Source organism: Canis lupus, chromosome 9, assembly GCF_048164855.1.
Source record: "Canis lupus baileyi chromosome 9, mCanLup2.hap1, whole genome shotgun sequence".
NCBI classification, from domain to species: Eukaryota; Metazoa; Chordata; class Mammalia; order Carnivora; family Canidae; genus Canis; species Canis lupus.
The window spans coordinates 40,392,890-40,410,421 of record NC_132846.1 but is presented as its reverse complement, the minus strand read 5'-3'; the positions used below and the strand labels follow the sequence as shown (position 1 = coordinate 40,410,421).

The window sequence follows — 17,532 nt, the reverse complement described above, 5'->3', positions numbered from 1 at the left end:
AAAGAAAACACATACACACAAATGTGGACCCCAAACCCATTTTAAATAGAATGAGATTTCTAGCTCTATATTCATTTATGGGATTCAGAGAGAATCTTGATAATAGAGGCAAAATGATAGATGTTATCTCAAAAAAAATTAGTAGTAAGAATTGTTAAAAAATAAAACAAACTCTTTTGAAAGGACAGTGGATGCCCAACCTGGAAGACGGATGAGATGTCATTGAGGACAGTATGATACAAAGAAGAGAACACAGGCTTTGGATCAGAGAGACTCAAGTTCCAATCTGACCATGCCACCTTTGGTAACATTTATCTTCACTGACTCCCAAGTTTCCCGAACTGTCAAAGTGAGGAGAATAAAATGTCAAATAACATTTCAAACACGAGGATTCATAGAAACAATGTATAAAATGTACACAATTATTGACATGTGAAAATTAATGGAAGTAAAACTTGGCAGTTTTGGTGATTATGCTTATTTAAGCATCAGGAGCTAAGTTTGACTAGATAACCTTAAAATTTCCTTCCAAACAGAGTCCAGTAGTAGGAATGCCAGCAGTTAAATCTGTAAAGACTTTCAGGTTTTATTTATTTTTTATTTTTTAAAAGATTTTTATTTTTTCATGAGGGGGACACAGAGAGAGAGGCAGATACAGGCAGAGGGAGAAGCAGGCTCCATACAGGGAGCCCAATGTGGGACTCAATCCCAGAACTCCAAGATCAGGCCCTGAGCCAAAGGCAGACGCTCAACTGTTGAGCCACCCATGCATCCCAAGACTTTAAATCTCCTATGCTTAAGATAATAACAAGAACTCTTCTAATCTAAATGGAAAGCAGTTTTATGGCCAGCAACCAAAAAAACAGGTGCAACTATATACACCACCAAAATGACAGGCACCTCTACAGCTACAGCCACAAGTTAGTAAAAATACAATGAGGAGGACACTTGATGGGATGAACACTGGGTGTTACACTCTATGTTGGCAAATAGAATTTATTTTTTTTAAGATTTTTATTTATTCATGAGAGAGAGGCAGAGACACAGGCAGAGGGAGAACCCAGGCTCCATGCAGGGAGCCCGACGTGGAACTCGATCTCGGGACTCCAGGATCACGGCCTGAGCTAAAGGCGACGCTCAACCACTGAACCATCCAGGTGCTCCGGCAAATTGAATTTAAATTTAAAAAATATAAAAGTAAGTAAAAGTAAAAAGAAAAAGTAGAAATACATTCTATGTTAACATAAAACATGAAAACAAGAGGAGCAACAGCATTTTAATGCACATTTTTTAATGCAACAAATATGCATTGAGTGCTCCGGGGCGTCAGACGCTAAAGTACTGAGAATTGGCAATAGCACAGGTATTTTGTCATCTTGAGGACACATCACTGAGGAGAAACTTGACTTTAGATTAGTGACTTCAATATGTATTCGGTAAAGTACCTACTCTATGGAAGAAGGCATCATGCTCCGGTGGAGAGAACAAAGGGCTCTGGGTCAGAAAGGCATGGGTACAAATCCCACTGTCTTCAGATGTCTCTCTATATCCCTACCTTCCCCTCAGAGCTTGAGGCTGAACAAAATTCATGCTACCACTACAGCTTCTGGGCTGACATACAATTGTAATTTCATCAGTGTCATTACTGGAACATGCTAATGTCCACGTTCCAGTAAAACTTTTTAAGGTAGAGTAACTTTTTTTTTTTTTAAGATTTTATTTATTCATGAAAGACACACAGAGAGAGGCAGAGATATAGACAGAGGGAGCAGACTCCATGCAGGGAACTGATGCAGGACTCAATCTCGGGATGTGGGATTGCGCCCTGAGCCAAAGGCAGACGCTCAACCCCTAAGCCACCCAGGTGTCCCTAGTATCAACAACTTTGTTCTTGTTACACCACACTAAAAAAAAGCTCAGAGAAGGTCTAATAACACAAAATAAATAAAGCCCCAAAAAATAGAAAAAAAAAAAAAAAAAGAAAAGTAGGGCATGGAATCGGGGGTGAGGGATCTAAATTCCTATGAGACTTTTAACTTGTTATCTCTTAAGGATAATTTTTGCATTAAAAAATTTAAAAATTCACTCACTTATTAAAAACAATTTCAAATTCCAAAGTTCTCTCAATTTTTTGATAATCTTAATAATTCTACCAAAAATACTTAACTTTATATTAAACCTTGCAAACGTTTTAAATAAAAGGGTTTATATTATATATTTTAGCTGTTTTTATTTTTTAAGTTTTTATTTTAATCCCAATAAAGTTAATATACAGTGTTATACTAGTTTCAGGTGTGCAATTTAGTGATTCAACGCTTGCATACAACACTGGGTGCTCATCACAAGTGCCCTCCTTAATCTCCATTACCTATTTCACCTATCCCCTAAACTACCTCCCTACTACAGGCTAAGAGTCTGTTTCTTGATTTGCCTGTTTCCCTGTGCTCATTTTTTTTTTTAATTCCACATATGAATAGAATCAGATGGTATTTGTCTTTCTCTGATTTACTTTGCTTAGCATTATACTCTCTCTTATCCATGTTGTTGCAAATGGCAACATTTCATTCTTTATCATGGCTGAACAATATTCCATTGTGCATAAATACCACATCTTCTTTATCCATTTATCAATAGGTGGATACTTGAGCTGCTTCCATATCTTGGCTATCATAAGCAATGCTGCTATAATCATAGGGGTGCATGTATCCCTCTGAATTAGTATTTTGTATTCTTTGAGTAAATACCCAAAAGTGCAGTTGCTGGATTGTAGGACAGTTCTGTTTTTAACTTTTTGAGGAAACTCCATACTGTTTCCAACAGTGGCTGCACCAGTTTGCATTCCCACCAACAGTGCAAGAGAGTTTAGTTATTCTTGTCTTTATAACTGAAATCTGTGATTGCTTTGTGTTACTAGCTGTATCACTGGTGGAACAAGTTTATTACAGCTAGAGGTCAAGGGCTGCAGCTGAGAGCAGGACTTCAAATGTGATCCGAAGCTAAGAGTACTAAAGTCTGTATGCATGCAGTTCTCCCGGAAGAGAGAGGAATTAGGTGATGCAAAATATTTTGCAATGAACTTTTTAACTTTTAGTTTGAAAGTTTCATCTCATTCAAAACCAGCTGCCAAGCACATTAAGAATATTAATTTAGATACCTACGGATTTTTAGAGTTTAGATCTAAGCTGGTTCTTATTTCATGGAAGGGTAAAGATCTAAGACTGTTAAACAGTGTATCAAGGGGATAGTTAGCTGTGGTGAAATGGGTATTAGGACTACAGGATGAGGACTTCTGACCACGAAGGTGTGTACCAACCACTTGGTACTATGTAATGTGCCCTTCTCCAAGGAACGCTCAGCAAGGACTGGGCATGAGTCCTTAATACAGGGTAGTTTTGGCTGGCTGCTCTTGCAGAAGTGACTACTCACATCTGAAATCGATCTGTAGGGGTACCTGGGTGGCTCAGTGGTTGAGCATCTGCCTTCAGCTCAGGTTGTGATCCTGGGGTCCTGGGATTGAGTCCCACATTGGGCTCCCTACTGGGAGCCTGCTTCTTCTCCCTCTGCCTGTGTCTCTGCCTCTCTCTGTCTCTTATGAATAAATAAATAAAATCTTAAAAAAGAATGAAATCTAACTGTAATGTTGCTTTATCTGTATAGGTGCATCTAGTCTTACTCAACAGACATGTTCCCTAAATTATACCATGTAAGCTATTTCGGTAAATTTCTCACTGACAATAGTAAGGTATCAGAAATACTTTTCCTTCATCACTAAATATCTTAAATTGGAACAAACAATTTTGCTCAAAGTTTCTTTTGCGTCTGCCTCAAATGATAATTGAAGGGTCTATAAATAAGCATATAAACTGAATGAAGTAGTAAGTAACTTACAGTAATTTTGGAGTGACTCCTTCTGTAAAGCAAATCTCTTTTTAATGTGTGCCCTAGACCAAGGAGGCTCCCCTGGGGATAATTTGCATAGCCTCAGTGAATCTGCAGCAGAACCTCCTATTAGACTTTCAATTTAGCTCCCCAATCCCTGAACTACTAACAATTAACTCTGGATCTCAGAGGTCATTTATGTATCTATATTCATTTTTTCATACCTATTTCTGTGTCTTCTATGATTGGAGATATATAGATATAGATTTAATTTGAGGGTTATAGACTATCCTTTTAAAAAGCCTGAAGTGAAATGAAAGGATTCTCTAATGTTAATAAATCAGAGTATCAGCATGTGTTGAACATCTACAATATTCCAATACTGCATGAAGTATTGAAGTAGAGGGTAGAGAAGGATGGTAAACATGGAGCTAATTACATATGAGGGATTAAATTTTAAACCAAGAAACAATTTGAGAATAATTAAGTACTAAATTATACTGAATAAAGTTCAGCATGAGTTGGGGGGGGTGGGGGAAGCCTACCACTAGAAGAGTAGGCTTTAGGAAGGATGTAGGATTTGGGTAAAGCCTTGGTGAATGAGTAGGATAGAGAAAAACAGCAGGGGAAAGGCATTTCAGGTATCTGTGTAAGTGTGTAGGTAAAGAATTAGAGAGGGGTACACAGCAGCATAAACAAAAGCATGAAAATGTAATGGGAGGGAAAGCAGATATGCCTTACTGGACTGGTAGATGGAGGCTATAAAGGTAGGGCAAATGACAATTGTAATATGATAATGGGAATAGCCAACACTTGTTAAGTCTTACTATCCATGGTCAGGCTCTAGTCTAAGCAGGTGTGTGTGTGTGTGCGCGCGCGTGCATATACATACATATATTTATATACGTGTGTGTATGTGTGTGTGTATATAAAATGTGTATTGGTATTCAATGTTACGTAACTTCTGTAGGGCCACAGAGGACTTGGTGGGATTAGAACACAAGCAATATGACTCTTGAGCCTAAGATCATGGCCTTAGAGATTTTGTCACCTATAAAAATAAGGTCACTCTGGTGAAATTCTTTCCTAGAATATCATTTTCCAGAGCATATGTGCCAATGCCTAAGCTTAATTAATTGAGTTCCTTAGGTTTTCTCCTTGAAAGTTCCAGGAAGAATCAGTTTTGTAGATGCTCCTAAAGATAAAAGGTTTTACTTCAAGGCACTTAAATGACAGACACAATCAAGGTTAGAAAATCTTAGTCATTTTTTTGAACAGATATTCTGGCTGGCTATTAGACTGTAAATTCAGTACTTAGCACAGGAAGTTCTGAAATTATAATTGGGTTCTGTTCCAAAACTTTATTTTTAAGTTAGTTATTTGGAACTTGAAACACATATTCCCATAGAAACAATGCTATAAATGGTGAGTCACTTCTATGCTCACACTCTAAAATCTTTTAAAATGTTTAATGTAGCTTTACATTAGTCCTAACAGTGCTACAGCATGACTTTTATCTTTTGCACCAACAGAGGTACCATACAGCAATGCCTACCTCACTGACCTCCAAAGGGTAAAGATGAGGCTTAAAAGGCCTTTGTGCCCCCAAGTGCCTAGCACTCACTGCCCACATAGCTGGCACTTGATGCTTGCTAAATCAAAGTCTTAAAAAAAGCCCTGGAAGCAGGCACCAATAGATTTGGATACCAGCCCTACTAACCATAGCTAACCCTATTCAGCTATGATTAAACATCTTTACCTCTCTAAACCCACTTTTCTCATCTGTAAAACATGGAGAATTATACCCCTCACAGGGTTCTTATGTAATTTAGAGACAATTTCTTCTTGCCTTTTCTGTCAAGCATAATACAATTTTCCTTAAGTATTAATATCATGATCATAGTTTATAGCATCTTACAAAGTGGTCAAGTTCAACCTGATGCTTTATAGGTGAGACAACAAACTGAGGTCCTATGAGATTCAGAGACATGCTCAAAGTCACTTCCAGTTTTAGTGGCTGACAGCAAAGGCCCTTGGCTCCTCAATCCTGGTCTAGGGCTCTTCCTACTATCCTGCAGCCCCCAAGTACAGAAACAACTGCCTGTCTTTCTCCTCTGCATCAACCGTGTTTTGCTGAAATACAGAACCTGTTCAGATTGGCAAGGGTTGTTTGCACCTACACAAAATGGCCTGAGATTGTGGTGCTTTGGGAGATCGTGGTTTGTTGGCTGATTAGTAATTTTCTGTGTCCTAGCTTGTTAAGCCAACAGCTGTCATTTCTAAAAGGGGTGCTGATCTCCTGCTGCCCACCATTTCAGTCTGTTATGAGTTATAAAATTAGACAAAACTCAGTGAAGCTGAGTTTACATAATTTAATTTTCAAAGAGGACGTAGGGAAGTAATCTGTAAGATCAGATTTTAATTCCTGCACTTTGTTTCATCTATTTTAATTGCTGATAGGCAACAATTCTGCTTTACTCTTGTTTCTGGTCAGGGCACTAGTTAATTGACGTTGCCAACCAAGTAACTTCTGAATAAGTGAAGTGTTACTAAAGGTAAGCTGCTACTAAAGGTAAGTGTTACTAAAGGTAAACTTATCCACAGAGAAAGCAAAGTGAACATAATAGCTTCTGGAACATTTCTCTCTCTCCAAAAGGCAGAGAGGGGAACCTGGGTAGCTCAGGTGGTTAAGCACTGGACCCTTGGTTTCACTCAGGTGATGATCACAGGGTCCTGGGATGGAGCCCCGTGCCAGACTCTGCACTCAGCAGCAGAGTCGGCTTCAGGATTCTCTCCCTCTGCCCCTCCTCCACTTGTGCTCCTGCGCTCTCTCTCTCTCAAATAAATAAATCTTTTTTTTCCCCCAAAGATTTCATTTATTTATTCATGAGAGATAGAGGCAGAGACATAGGAAGAGGGAGAAGCAGGCTCCATGCACAGAGCCCGATGTGGGACTCGATCCAGGTCTCCAGGATCACGCTCTGAGCTGGAAGGCAGATGCTTAACTACTGAGCCACCCAGGCATCCCTCTTTTTTTTTTTTTTTTTAAGATTTTATTTATTTATTTGAGAGGGAGAACACAAGCAGGAGAGGCAGGAGAGAGAATCAGACTCCTTGTTGAGCAGGGAGCCTAACCTAGGTTTTTTTTTTTTTTTTTTTTAATTATTTTTTAAGATTTTATTTACTTATTCATGAGAGCCAGAGAGAGAGGCAGAGACACAGTCAGAGGGAGAAGCAGGCTCCATGCAGGGAGCCAGACGTGGGACTCGATCCTGGGTCTCCAGGATCACGCCCCGGGCTGAAGGCGGCCCTAAATCGCTGAGCAACCCTGGCTGCCCTGACCCAGGGTTTTATCCCAGGACCCCGAGATCATGACCTAGGCTGAAGGCAGACGATTAACTGACTGAGCCATCCAGGTACCTCTTAAATAAATGAATCTTAAAGAAAAAGAGAGAAGAGGAAAAGTAATCTAGGCAGTCTCTACATTTTGATCTGTTCATCTAAAGAGGCAACATGGCATCTTCTGACCACTAGAGGGCACTGTCTGAACAGCAGGCTTCTCTCTGCAAACAGCAACTTTATCAGGAAGTGACTTTTTGCACGTGGCATTGGTATTGGTATTCTTAGGGTTCATTTTGTGGAACTTATATCTATTCCAGAGTGCCTCTGTGACTTTAGGACCCACCTAAATCTGCTTCTCTCCCTGTATTCTGTCTCAGCTAGCACTGCCATGCACCAATCACTGAGGGTACTTGGGAGTCACCTGGACTTCTCCCAGACTTAATAGTTAACTATTAAGTCTTACCAATTTTCTAGTATTTCTCACATCTGCCCCTCTATTCCATCCCTACTTTCCCTGCCCTCCTGAGGATCCTATCATCATTGCTGAGTTATTGCAAAAGGCTCCTTAACTGGTTCCTCAAATCCATCCTTCACTTCAAACAATTCATAAAGAACAAAAATCAGACCATTTCATTCTGCTTAAACCCTTCTATGGTTCCCTTCACATATCCTCAGGCTAAAGTAAAAACTTAGCAAAACATACAAAGCCAACAGTGCCCACCCAGCTGGTCTTATGTTTGGCTACTTCATGTTCAAGCAGCATAAAATGGCTTGCTCTCCCTGTTCCCCTCCCAAGCCCACCTTATTTACTTAATGTATTTATCTCCATTTTTATTCATGCCAATTGGTTCTTCTGCCTGAACCTCCCACATATCTGAGAATCAGTTTATCACCTCCTCCAGAAAACTTTCTGTAATACCTCCCTTTCCCACTATTTTAGGTTTTTTTTGTTTTGTTTTGTTTTTTTGAAGATTTTTATTTATTCAAGAGAGACACAGCAAGAGAGGCAGAGACACAGGTAGAGGGAGAAGCAGAGGAAGAAGCGGTCTCCCTGCAAGGAGTCCAATGCAGGCCTGGATCCTGGGACCCCAGGATTACACCCTGAGCCAAAGGCAGATGCTCAGCTGCTGAGCCACCCAGGCGTCCCAAATGTTTTATTATTATTTTTTTAAGTAGGCTCCATGCCCAATGTGGGGTTTGAACTCATGACCCTGAGATTAAAAGTCGTATGCTCTACTGAGCCAGCTAGGTGCCCCCTATTTTAGGTTTTGATATTACTCTGTATCCTCCTTATTTTACACTTACTACACTATATTTTAATCATCAGAACAGCAACATAAAGTAGGTGTTAAAGCGTAGACTAACCAGATTGCCTGGGTTCAAATTCTGACTTTGCCACTTATTAAGTGTATGACCTCGAGCAGGTTGCATAAACAATTTGTACCTTAATTCTCTCATCTGAGAATGGGGATGATAATCCTACTGTTTAGAGTTATCATGGGCAATGGCTGTCAAGGAGCAAATGCTAGTAAGAATTGGATACCACAGTTTGTATCTGTCCCTAGGTCTCCCCACTAGATTATGTACAACCTGAAGGCAAGGCTGTTAGCTTGTTTCTGTGCAACACACTAAGTATGCAGTAACTGTTCCTGAATGAGCAGCTGGTGAGGCAGCTCCAGGACACTAGGAAGTGCTACCCAGGCTCTTTCCCTCAGGAGATGCACATAGCTTTTTAAATTGTACTGTCTCCAATCTTTCCAGTTATAGCCACCCTTTTCTTGTTTAATTCCAACCAAAACCCTGAAATTTTCACTCTCTTAATTAAAAGAAAATGAAACCAATAAAAAGAGTATCATAAAAAGTGTGTTCATTCTAAGAAGCTTAACTCCATTTTTAAGTCTCAAATCTATTTAAGATTTCCCTTCATCCCGAGGGACCTACACAGCAAAAGCTTTCAAGCTTTCATATATGCTGTTCCCTTTACTCAGAAACTTTTCGATGTCCAGCTCACTCTTTGGGGAGTGTTTTTTTTTTCTTCCCCTGATCTCAGGGTAATGAAAATGCCCCTCCCCTGTGCTTCTAAGACAGCCCCTAACTATACAGTGACAAAAAATGTATCATCCAAAATGGATGTTGTGTCTATCAACACACTCTTGGCAGGGATTTTAATTATGTGCCTCCCTTGCTTTGCTATAAGCTCCTTGAGATCAAGGCATTGTCTTAGTCGTCTTCACTGTATCCTCTGAGCCTTTTAACAATTGCCTGGTATTTGATTAGTTTTGAATGAATAAATGTTGAAGTAGGTGTTTTATTTTGCTTATCAATTTTTTTTTATTTTAAAGATTTTATTTATGTATTCATAGAGACACACAAAGAGAGAGAGGCAGAGACACAGGCAGAGGGAGAAGCGGGGTCCATGCAGAGAGCCTGACGTGGGACTCGATTCAGGGTCTCCAGGATCACACCCTGGGCTGCAGGCAGCGCTAAACCGCTGTGCCAATTTCTTTCTTTCAAGTAATCTCTAGACCCACTATGGGACTTGAAGTTGTGAACTGAGATCAGGAGACACGTTTCACTAAATGAGCCTGGCCAGGCACCCAATTTTTTGTATTACTTCAATCATGGCAACTCTTACATAGTCCTCAAAAATTTACAAAGCAATTTCCCATACATCAAACAACTCTTCTCAAAATAACCCTCAGATAGGTATTTTCATAATCCTCATTTTGTTAATACAAGTTTAGTGGTTGATACCAAAGTGCTCATTTTCTAAGTAGAAGATGGGACTCGAATTCTGGAGTCTTGATTCAGCACCCTAAGTTTCAGCTTTTATAAACCAGACAACACTCTTCCTGGCAATGACTATTAACTGAAGTGCTGCTTTGGAACGTCCTGAGCCTCCCAGTCACCCACTCTCATACAGCCCCCATATTGCAGGCAGAATGCCCTGCCCCTTCCCCATCCCCTCCTTCCATCTGCTGACTCCCACGGCCCTCAGAGCAAACCCTTCCCTAATATTAAAAGATGTAAAGTGGGGATGAAGCTCTTTAGTTATCTTGAAAAAGGATTATGTGTATCTCACATAGATAACAAATGGAAAATCTGGTTGGTGATTTAATTCTTTAATTTTCCAGTATTATTTGGGAAATGATTTTATTTTATTTTTTAAAGGTTTTATTTATTTATTCATGAGAGACCGAGAGAGAGGCAGAGACACAGGCAGAGGGAGAAGCAGGCTCCACGCAGGAAGCCCGATGTGGGACTTGATCCCAGGTCTCCAGGTTCAGTCCCTGGGCTGAAGGGGGCTCTAAACTGCTGAGCCACCACGGCTGCCTGGAAAATGATTTTAAATTCAAAGCAGAGTAGTATTAAAAAAAAATCCATGTCCCCAATACTCTCAAATAATCAATGTTGTGATTAAACTTCGATGTACTATTTTGGGGCTTTGTTTTCAGATCATCAACTACTTTACACTCATCCTTCTTGAATATAAGTGATTCTGTACTTTGACTAAAATCTTCTGTAGTTACCATACAAGCCCCTATGTAAGTATAGTTAGAAATCTAAAGTATGTGCCATCTCCTTCCATGCCACATCTAAAAACTGCAGAGTCATTAATTCCTTTCTTCATTCTAATTCTCTTTCCTTGATGTTTTGCATGCTATACCTCTAGATACTAATCAAGGGGAACCATTCATGCCATATCAGCACAGGGATATCTAGGCAGTGGTCTTCATGTCAAGTATAGCTACTCCTTCCCAACTATGAAATTATGAAACTCTCTACAAATGTGAAGCTTTGGTGTTTTTTTTTTTTTAAAAACAAGTTTGACCAGTACAAATCAATCCGTCAGAGGTTGGACCTCAACATTAGCATGAAAAAGTATGAGAACTAGCCCACCAAGGTACTGTAAGTACTTCATAAGGACAAACCTAAAATAGCAGCTCTGTTATATTTAAACGCTCACATCTGTTACTCGATCATAGAATTTTAAACCAGTCCAATGCAAAACATTCCCTTTTTCTCCCCCTAGTCAATTCTCACCAACCTGAGTAGGGAATAGAGAACATAAGGCCATGAATCATCATAGGCCATCCTTAGAGTGAAGCATATACAACAGCACAGTTAGAATCAAATGTTGCCTCTTCTTGTTTTAAACAAGGAATTGACTGTTAACAGTTACCTCTGGGTAGTGGGAATCAATGACATTCATTTTTGTATTTTATGTATTCTAGTATAGGCTGAATTCTTACCAAGAGCATAGATTTTATAAGTATTTCTATTTTGAGAAAAAAACAGAATAGACATGAACCACTTTTAATTTGGTTCACATAAAAGCATATAACAATGTCAATATTTCAGGGTAAAATATATTTGCACAAGAAAAAATATCAGGAGAAAACAACTTACAGAGAGACCCAAGTGACCTCTCAAACAGATGTTTTTCAAATACAACTCCATTTTCTTGGAAGACAACAGATTACAATGTAAAAATAAAAAGCTATGGAAACTTTTTTGCCTTTGTATCCCAAATGGTTTCCTCCCCTTTGGGCCAGAAGGTTAATAGCAAAGGCTTAGCACTTTCCTGGCTGGAGGAAGAAAGGCCTGAAAGCAGGCACTTCTCTACTCTTGCACATTAGGATAGGAAATGGTGCTGCAAGAAAAATGGACACACTCTTAAAAAGCTCCATGAACTTATCTTCTCCAGAGCCCTGCAAAAGATGAGAATAAGGAAACTACAAGAATTTAGCACTGTCAATGTGAAATCAAAACACAAGGTCCAGAGCAAGTGGCTGAGACTGTGCTCATGCCCTGCTAAGGTCCTGGTTAAATATGGTTTCTTTTTTCTCTGACAATGATGTACCAGGGCTCCCTCACTTATTCCCCCAAGTAGGCCATCACATTGGAGGGGGAAGAATAGAAAGGGGTTTAGGAAAGGACAAACAACCTGAGTTATTCTACACCATGAAAATTTGGTCGTAATGGAGAAATCTCTTAAAATGAATGTAAGATGTTAATTAAAGGCTCTACTGTAGACTGTATTGATCTTTGAAAATAGTTTCATGACCCCTATGTTTCAATTCTTTTTAAGATGAGGAAGCCCCCTGGGGCAGCCCGGGTGGCTCAGCGGTTTAGCGTTTTAGCGCCACCTTCGGCCCAGGGCGTGATCCTGGAGAGTGAGGATCGAGTCCCGCATTGGGCTCCCTGCATGGAGCCTGCTTCTCCCTCTGCTTTGTGTCTCTGCCTCTCTCTCTCTCTCTCTCTCTGTCTCTCGTGAATAAATAAAATCTTTAAAAAAAAGAAAATGAGGAAGCCCCCATCTAGCACCCAAACCCATTCACTTATTGAGACTGCAATCACATAGCCAGCCGAGTGAATCAAAAAGAAAGTTTTGAGGTTGTGATGGCTAGCCATCATTCAAGCTTCATCTTTTTGTGTCCCAATTCTCCCATCGTATTCATTCGCACTGACAAAATTTCATTGAATCGAATATCTTGGTTTCAGAGGAGAAGGTAGCGATTGTTTTGAAGTTAACATGAGAACTGCATCCTTCACCAATTCTGCTCCAAAGTGCCTTGAATTCAAGAAACTGATTCTAAGACGCCTCAAAAAGGCTGGAACTATTCCTTGGGTTCGAGAAAATTTTTCCTGTAATAGTTCTGCTGTGAGACCGTGAGACATACGCTATGGAAATACAGTTAGGCCAGTGGAGAATCCGCGCGTACCTACCACGTTGAAGCTCGATTGGTGTAGGATCATACGGATACCCTACTGTCCCCAGAAAGCATCAAAGATTTTCATCGACATCTCCCCAACGCTCCCAATTTGGAAAAGGTCATGTCAGCCTTTCAGATCCTACAGACGCGCCGCTTAGGTAAAAAGGGAGGCTTGGGAGGCTGGCTCAGCTCAGACCCAAGCCTACGTGTTTTAGTGGTAACGACTCCCGATCTACAACACATTTACCCAACACTAACAGAACTTCCAGCAAGCGCCCACCACCGGAATCGAAAGCACTTTCTTCCCACGAAGCACATCTTTTCCACTGAAAATTCCCAAACCCCAGACTCACTACTTTTCACTGAACAAAAAGCGTGTGTGCCGACAAGACGGGGTGGAAAAGAGCGTGGCAAGAATTTGCACGGCTCTTACGCCTCCTCCCTCGGAGCGCGCCCAAGTCTGCGGCCTCGGGCTCCGGGACACTTCCCCTCCCACCCGCCGAGGAGCCGCAGCTGTAAGTTGAGCGAAGCGGGCTCCGGCACGTCAATCAACCCGGTCCTCCCGCCTCCCGTCTACACCTCCCCTCCCCCCCCCAAAAAAAATAAAGGCAGAGAAAGAAAAGGAAAAGAAGGTAACTAATTTGGGAACTGGTCTCCGCCGGGGCTTCGCTTCGGACCTAGGGAGGCCGCACGTCCCGGACCCGGCGCGCCGGCGAACGGCGGGATCGAGCAGGCGGCCCGGCAGCCGCCCGCCGCCGGGTCCTCGCGGCGCGTCCTCCGCGCTCCGGATCCCCGCACGGGTCGGCGCCGCTCCGGCCCCGCACTCCGCCAGGCCCGCGGCCCGCGTCCTGCCGCCCGGGCCAAAGTTGCGCAAATAGCCCCACAACTGGCAGATACTCACCGGCCGCGGCAGGAACCGGGGCTGCGGAGGTTTTAGGGAGTTTAAGGCAAACCGGCCACGGGAAAGGCGGGCGGAGGCGAAGGGGCCGCGAGCTGCAGTGGCGGCGGCGCGCGGCGCTCGGGCTGGGCTGCGCGGAGAGGCTCTGGCTCTGCCAGGGACTGTGCTGCAACAAAGGACTTCCGCTGCCGCACAGCCGCGCCTGCCGCACCGCACTGAGCCGGCCCCGCTTACGCGGCGACTCCGGGTCTGCCCACCAGTTCGCTGCGGCGTCCGCCAGCCTTCCCCTCCCTCTCGCCCGCCCACCCACTCCGCCGCTGGCTGCTAGGGGCACCCGCGGTCGCCTGTTTGTTTGCAACAAGTTTCTGCGTCGGGCTCCGGGGAGGCTGGCGCAACCCGCACCGCGGGGGCCGGCGCGGCGGCGGCTTTACCACCCCTCGCGCCCCTCTCCCAAGGGTAGGCTTGGGACCTCCTCCTCCGCCTGTTTGCACAGCTGGATGGGACTGGGCTCCTCCCGACTCCCCAAGGGCAGGATGCCGTTTTCCCACTCCGTCCAGATGTCAGACCCCTGCCCCGGAGGGCTCAGCAGCAGGGCGTTCCCTCGCGGTTCGCCCCTGGCGTCCTGGGGGCGCCGGCGCCCTCGTCCTGCCCCGTGCGCCGCCCGTCGGCCCGGGTCGCCCATTCCCCGCGCTCCCCCCACTCCGCCTGCCATGGGTCTGTCCGCCTCTGGCCTTGAGTCACTTCCCCCGCCATGCCCCACCCCAGCCCAGCCCGCCTCCCCTCCCCGGCTCCAGCGGCTCGGCCTCCTTGGCCCCGCGCCCCCACCCGTCTCCCCGCGAACACGCGGGCGCATCCCTCCCCACCCCCTCCCCCGCCCCCGCCCCCACCCCCAAACTGAGGCAGTGCAGTGCTTTTGCACACCCTGGGGAAAGTCCCCGGGTCACGCGGTTGTGTGTGGGGAGCCTGTGACGCCCAGGCTCGTCTCCACGCTTCCGCCTCAAGAGTCACGACCGAGGACCGTGGCGGAGGCGCCCCGAGCGCGGGCAGACCCCCGCCGGGCCACTTGAGTAGGCGGGCGGGCGCGCACGTACGCACGCACGCACACTCCGGCCCCCGCGCCCCTCGTTCCCGGGCCACCAGGCGCACGGTCACGTGGGCCCATCGCGGGGCGGCCGGCGCGGGAAGCCGCGCGAGAGCGGGCCGCGGGGTGCGTGAGCCGGCGCCGCCGCGTGACGTGCGCGGCGCGGGAGCCGCCCCTCCCGCACGGAGGAGCCGGCTGGCCGCCGCGGCGGCGTCTGGGTAAGCGACGCGGCCCGGCCCCTGTGGGCTGCTCCGGGCTCAGTCCCTCCCGCCTCGAGCCGCCCGGGGCGGCGGCCTGCAGCTGCGGCGGTCGCGGGACAGATGCAAGTAGCTGGGGAGAGGGGTGTTTTGGTCCGTTTGACATGTCAATCAGGGCACTGGAGGAAAATGGCAACCGCGAGTGAGCGCTGGGCCGAGGATACGCAGAGCCGCCTTTCGCTGCCCGCAGGAGGCGGCTGCCGGGGCCTGGCCCCGCGCGGGACCCCCCGCCCCGCCCCCCCCCCCCCCCCCGGGCCCGCGGCGTTCGCGGGCGGCCGCGCGGCCCCTCGCGCAAGTGGGCGGGCCTCCTGCTGCGAACGGCGAGGCGCTGCGGCCACTGGCCTCTCTTCCCCGCCCCCGTTTGTGATTACCCCGTTTCTAGGGCAGGAAGTTCCTCCCCCACCATAATTCATTTCTTCCTTTTTTTCAGATTATATTAATCTCATCCTGAGTAAATCCAGTTTTTCTTTTTAAAGTCTGCCCGATCATGAACTGCTTCCCTAGCACTCGTTATTTGGAGCAATGAAGCTACTTAGGCAGCACCTAGTGCTGTACTTGGAATTTGACAGCCTCTAACAGGTTTCATAAACTAACGCCCATCCCCCCCTCCCCCCCCAGGAAATTACATTTGGCATTCATTCTCCTGAGACTCAAGTTTTTTGTTTTGTTTTGTTTTTTGTTTTTTTGGCAAAACTGTTGATTCTCACAGGAGTTTGTCAAGTGTGTAAAGCACACTTTGGGATGACAGATTTTAAAAGCTGAAAGGGGCCTACCAGGAAATCCAGTTCATCCTTCTGTTTTACAGACGAAGACACCGGGTCTAAGGAACGCGTAGTTTGAATCTAAGGCCTACACCTTTTTGAGTAACTGGACTCCAGGGCTCCAGGCCTTGGGCCCTCCACCACACCAGGAGCGCAGTGCCAGTTTAACCCACTCCCTGTAGAGACCATTTGCCAGAGGTGATTATACTTGGCTTGCTTCAGATTTTGAGAAACCAGGCTTGGCCAGTGTGTGATGGCTCTGGTGTTTTAAGGACTGGGTTTGGGATGTACCTACCTCTAGGTGGAGTAGATGGCCTGTGAGGTATTTTGGGCCTCAAAGCCCATCCCCTCCAAACTTCAGCCCTGTTCTCTGCAAAGAGTAACAATTGCAGCACTGGTTGCTCCCTTAGGTTAAGGCATTAACTTTTTCGTTAGCAGTCTAGATCTGTGTTGAGTAAGGGTAAACTATCCATGATCAGAAATCAATTTCTTAATAGGGAGTAGGGTACCGGCATAGCGCTTGGAGTAGATTAGTTCTGATGACCGGGAGATGATCAGGAACCAGTGGAATATCACAGGGATGAGCAGCAACAAAGCAGGGAGGGGCCTCACATGACTTGCTTTACCTTTTTACCTAACCCTTCCCTGAATGTCTTATTTGGAGGTAGTGGAGATGAATTCTGCTCAGGTTGTTGGCTGTTGATTGAACGCCTGCAGTGGCTAGCCACTTTCATAGATGAATTTTAAGTACCTTAACAAAAAAGGAGGTAGTGTTTTCTCTATGTTACAAACAAGGAAACAGCCTCAGAGATTTACCTGGCTGTCTATGATGCTGTCATTTGCAGTAGAACTCAAGGCTAGATCACTTATCTCCCAAGTCCAGTCAGTGCTCTTTTGCATTGTATCTTGCTACCACTTCAAGCCAGGAAAGGGATGAGAGAATCGCCTGTGGCTGATTTATTGGCGCCTGTGGTTGCCCAGAGAGGCTGAGCAGGACTTTAAGCTGCCCTCTTTGCCTTAGAAAATGGAGCTGTGTGCTTCCACCCTATCTCCTGAGGGGAATGCGCAGGAGCCAGGCTGTCTAGCTGGGGAGGAGGGGCCCAAGAGTCTTGGCCGTAAAATATCCTGGCAAGGGCAGTGCTGGGAAGTGTTGCATAATGCCCTCCCCACCACTGAACCAAAGTGATTTATTTACTATGGCCCGTAGGTGGTGCTTGACCATCTTGTTAAAGAAAAACTTGTCCTTTTTGTAATAATAGGGCCATAATAGAGTTAGGGGTTTTATATTATTGCAGGGGTTTTTTTTTCCTTGTCTTAAAAAAGCAGTGCAGGTGCTCTTATCTTGATAAATTATAAAGTACTTGTACACCACTTCCTGTGTCCCTCTTCTGCTTCTTTATTCCAGATTGCATGTGAATTTCAATCTTTTAAGAGAAGGAAGTTAAGAAAAATACTACTCCAGTTTATAGTTACCAGCGCAGGTTATGTAGTCAGACCTAGCTTTCGATCCCCACTTTATACTATCTTCTAGCTGTGTGTTCTAAGCCTACGTTTTTCCTCATGTGTAAAATAGAAATAAAAATAACACATAGTCAAG

The 17,532-nt window shown here is 44.8% G+C and overlaps 2 protein-coding genes across 12 annotated transcripts in view; one reads left to right on the top strand and one right to left on the bottom strand.

Annotated features, from left to right (window-relative positions):
• ZBTB1 (zinc finger and BTB domain containing 1) overlaps nt 1-14,548 on the bottom strand; it is a 27,872-nt gene extending 13,324 nt beyond the window's left edge. Inside the window, exon 1 of one of the 5 annotated variants that reach the window (XM_072838896.1) lies at nt 13,840-14,548. The gene's annotated coding sequence lies outside the window, so the exon portion shown is untranslated. Of the gene's footprint in view, nt 1-200; nt 359-12,951; nt 13,428-13,839 lie in introns of those variants that run through there. The other 4 variants (XM_072838893.1, XM_072838897.1, XM_072838895.1 and 1 more) reach the window with 4 other exon arrangements.
• The window catches only part of ZBTB25 (zinc finger and BTB domain containing 25), a 24,178-nt gene continuing 20,780 nt past the window's right edge, over nt 14,135-17,532 (top strand). For 2 of the 7 annotated variants that reach the window (XM_072838908.1, XM_072838902.1), the window contains exons 1-2: nt 15,093-15,239; nt 15,980-16,133. The gene's annotated coding sequence lies outside the window, so the exon portion shown is untranslated. Of the gene's footprint in view, nt 14,293-14,979; nt 15,240-15,559; nt 16,134-17,532 lie in introns of those variants that run through there. The other 5 variants (XM_072838905.1, XM_072838903.1, XM_072838907.1 and 2 more) reach the window with 5 other exon arrangements.